This window comes from Ursus arctos, unplaced genomic scaffold, assembly GCF_023065955.2.
Source record: "Ursus arctos isolate Adak ecotype North America unplaced genomic scaffold, UrsArc2.0 scaffold_23, whole genome shotgun sequence".
NCBI classification, from domain to species: domain Eukaryota; kingdom Metazoa; phylum Chordata; class Mammalia; order Carnivora; family Ursidae; genus Ursus; species Ursus arctos.
The window spans coordinates 8,578,187-8,582,559 of record NW_026622908.1 but is presented as its reverse complement, the minus strand read 5'-3'; positions in this window follow the sequence as shown (position 1 = coordinate 8,582,559).

Sequence of the window (4,373 nt, the reverse complement as noted above, 5' to 3'; positions counted from 1 at the left end):
TGACACTGACCTGAGGGTCAGGAGACCTGGGTCTTGCCCCGGCTTGGTCATGGACCTCTGAGTGACATTGTGGCAGTCACATTCCTTCTGTAGCCTCAACATCCTTGACTAAACATAAGAGGATCTCTGCCAGTTCTAACACCTTCTGAGTTCATGAATCAAGCCTCCATGCATACCTTTATTTTTACGATGGCTCAGAACTCAGAGGCAAAACTGCCTTCCGTTTGGGGAAGTGAGTTGGGCTGCTCCTGGGGTGGAGGCCGACGTTCAAGGGGCCTGGCTGCACCCCCGGCAACAAGAATCCCATGCCTAGCATTCTCTTGTCCCCAATATTAGTTCCAAAACTGGGTCCAGAATTCCCAAGGCACTGGTTGGGTGTTGAATTTATTAATGAAAAGTCTCCCTGGGCTTTGAGACTAAATTACTGATAACAGGAACCCATCTCTCTTTGATTCTTTAAGGAATTCTTTAAACCTTTAAACCTTACCAAATGAGGAATTACATTCCAAGCCCTGGCTTAAAAGAGAAGGCTAATTTCCTGTAAAATTCCAAGAAGATCAAAGCAATTGTAACCGTGAATAAAGTCAGACAAGTCTATTTGTAATTTCCTGTGGGCAAGGAACGGAGGTCTTATTTGGGCAGCCGCTGACTGGCAGGGCACCCTCACTGAAATTTGGGTCTGTGGGCCCTGGGATTTTGTTTAAACTGCTCTGCACAGCTATTCATCTAGCTGTACCCCACTTAGGTTCTGCCTGTACTTTGAGCCTGTTCAGAGGACCCTGGCCTGAAAAGGCAGTCCCACCTCATATTTTTAGGGTACTAGAAGGGGTTCTGGCTCCCAAGGGAGCAAGAGATTCTGTTAAGAGAAGCAAAGGACAGGAGCACCTGGGTGGCTCAGGCATTAAGCATCTGCCTTCGGCTCAGGGCATGATCCCGGCGTTCTGGGATCGAGCCCCACATCAGTCTCCTCCGCTGCGAGCCTGCTTCTTCCTCTCCCACTCCCCCTGCTTGTGTTCCCTCTCTTGCTGGCTGTCTCTATCTGTGTCAAATAAATAAATAAAATCTTAAAAAAAAAAAAAAAAAAGAGAGAGAAGCAAAGGAGAGCTTCCCAGGTACCCCAAGAAGGATCTCAGGCTGTGGTGGGTCTGGTGAAGAAAAGAAGGCCTCCCCCGTAGCTAGATAAAGCTCACTGGGTCCCTCATTAGTGTGTTGCCTCTGGTGGCTGTCATCTCTAGTGCTCTTTTCACTTCAACCAGGAGAAGAAAGCAGAGCAGGAATTTTTTACCTCCATTTTACTGGTGAGACTGTGGAAACTTCAAAAAAATGGAATTGCCCCAGGCCACACAGCTGGAAAGCAGCCAGGTGGATGGCACACTCCCAGACTAGCTTTCCTTCCCCACTCTGCCCCTCTGTCTTTCCCTCGCTGCTCCACAGCCTGGAAAGCACTTAGCCAGCCCTCTGCTGCCGGGATCTCAAAGGGCAAATGTGACGGGGCTGCAGAAAGGTCCAGGCAGCTCATCTGTCCCAGGGCTGCTCCAGGGCCTTATCTAATCAGCCTCCCTCTCCCTGGCACTCCATTAGCTTGCACAGCGCGCGTGTGTGCGGGGCCAAACGCTGCCCTTTGTACAAACACACTTGCCATGTCAGGCCCTGTCAGAGGACATTTCAACTTAGCTCATCCTCCAGTTTTAGCCACAGAAGGGATGAAAGCCTAGGGGAGGCCCTCCCAGCCTCGGCCCTTCTTTAGCCATTGAATCTGAGGGAGACCGGCCCCTCACGCCTGCCCCTGCGTTGCTTACACTGCAGGGCCTCTCAGCTATCTCCTCTGGCCCACAGGGCAAACATTCCCTGTGGGGCACGAGGGCTCGGTGAGGGGAAGTGAAGTGCTCTTGGCTCCCATAGTGTTTCGGGGGGGGGGTGACTAAGGGTCTGGAACCTCCCAACTAGCCCAGTACTTTGTCACTGCACCAGACACTCGGTCTTCTCAACCAGCCTGGGCTCTATCCTGGCACTGTGGGTGGGGCTCTCACTCTCGTCTCCGAATCCTGGGGTTTTTCCACTGTATCAGAGCTTCTTCCAACAGACTTTGACTGAGGTTGGCAGCTTGGCAGTGAGGCCTCACTGTGCAGGAGGCCACACCCCAGCCATTAAAGCTACAGGACTGGCACGAGGCCACCGCAGCCTCAGCCTTCTCTCTAGGCCCCTTAGCAGCAGGCTTCTGATGTCACAGACCCTCCTGAGTCTCAGCCAGTTCTGAAGCAACCACATTTCTCCTCCTTCTCCATCAGCCACAGATGGGCACAGGCTGTGCCGGCATCTCCATGGTAACTGGGGGCCTCAGCTTCCTGCCTTGGGCAACAATCCAGAGCCAGCACCCTTGGCAGAGCTCCTTTGTAGACGCCAGGAAGGCTGACTGTCGCCGCAGGCCCACCGCACCTCAGTGTCATCCCTGGGAACGGCCTAGGGAGGGAGTCAGGCTGGGCTGCCCTGGAAGACTTTAAACCCATCAGGTCTTTGAGAAAGGTCCTGAAATGGGGGCAGACTGGGAAGCCCACCCCCTTTCCCCCATGTGGAATCGATCCCCCAAGGCAAGGTAGTGGGACTCTGGTGTTAAACCCTCTTCAGGGCAACGGGTGAAAGTTGAAAATTCCACCACATGTTGGTTGGCTTTAGACTTTGCTCTTCCTGGCGGAGGGGTTAGGGGCGGTGCAGGAGACAGAGTGCAATGGATTAGGCAATGATCCCAGTTCCTTGCCATCCCTCACCCCACAAAACAGCTCCTGGGGCAGTTGAGGTGCTGGCAGGCTCTCAACCAGGGAAGGGGGTCATTGATGAGGAGGCAAAGACTCCATTTTCCTGGTGAGACTGTGGGAAGCTCTATCCTGGTGAGAATGAGAGGATGGGTAGACCTGCTCCCTTGTCAGCTCTCCTGATGGAGCAGGGGGAGGGGGGGCTGGCAGGGACGGAACTGGGGAGGTGTCTTCAGAGAGGTTCTGTTTCCAGGAGAAAAAGAAATCAGAATGCCAAGTGGGACTGCTTCTGGTGCCTCACGCTTCTCTTCTCAGCTCAGAGATAGGCACGTCTCTGCTTCCAAGGACAGCACTGCTGGGTTGTGGGGGGGGGGGGGGAGCGGGCCTGAAATCTGGCTGTAGGTATACAGTACCAGGCCAGTGTTCACAGCCTCCCCTGCTCCCCGGAGCACTCCTGTCTGCCCGCCGCCCCCCCCCCAGGGGAGTTTGTCTTTGCACAACTTGTTCTTTGGGCTTTTGTGATGCAGAATCGAGAACCCCAGCTGGCCTAAGACTATATAGGATGGTAGAGGGGAGCCGGATTTTGGTCTACAGGCTGTTGATACACGTAATAAAGCAGCAGAGAAAACATCTAAGGGAATTGTGGAGGCAGCGGGTGGGAGTTTTAAAAAGATGTGCCCTAACTCTGGGGCTCGATGAAGGTGGGTCGCAGAGGAAGGCGGATTCTCACTTTGTGCTGCCGTGGTCCTCGCTGGGATCCCCACTCCCACTTTGCCCAAGGGCCAGCCAAGGATTTGAGCTATTTTGAAACTCCTTGTGACTGCCGAAGGGGGCTTCTCAGTGCCAGGAGGCGAAACCTCGTGGGTCCAGATTGTGAGAATTGCCAGAATGATCACTCCCATGTCTACTGAACATTTCCTATGTCCCTAGCTCTCCTACCGAACCCTTTAAGGGCATTCTCGAATTCAGTCCTCACGACTGCCCATCATTATCTCCGCTTTAGAAATAGGAACTGAGTCTTAGGGAGGTCACAGGGCCAGACGGACTGTCGCTGCGCTTCAGAGACCAGCCAGCCCAGAGGCACCGGGAGGCTCCCGCGTGGCGACCAGGAGCAGCTACTGTCCCGGACGAGAGCTCCTGTCAGCAGGCTCCCAAGGACATTGCTAGGCCTTCCTGAAGAGGACTCTCTCGGAGCGGCAGACTCTCAGGGACCTAACGAAGCAGAAAATGGATGAGGTTTACATGAGGCTGGCTGCCCAGAGGCTGCTCCCTCGCCCAGGAGAGCAGCAGGAGTGCACCGGGGGCAAAGTGACTATCTGGGGCAGCGCCCGCCAGCCCGTTTCGGTGCCATTTTGCTAAGACCTGAGGGTGGAGGGGGTGGGGAGCACAAAACCCAAGTGACCCCCTCGGAGGAGGAGGCCCTGTGTATCTTTCTGTCCCGGCCATACAGAACACAGACGTCTCGCTCCCGCCCCTGCCACACAGCGAGACGTTTTCTCATCTCCTCCACGACACGGAGGCACGGACAGCAGGGCCTCGATCTGCACGGAGGTCCTCTAGGCTGCATCAAACCCGGTACCCCTCAGAAGGACGGTCTCAGTGGGAACCTCTGGCTTGGGAGCC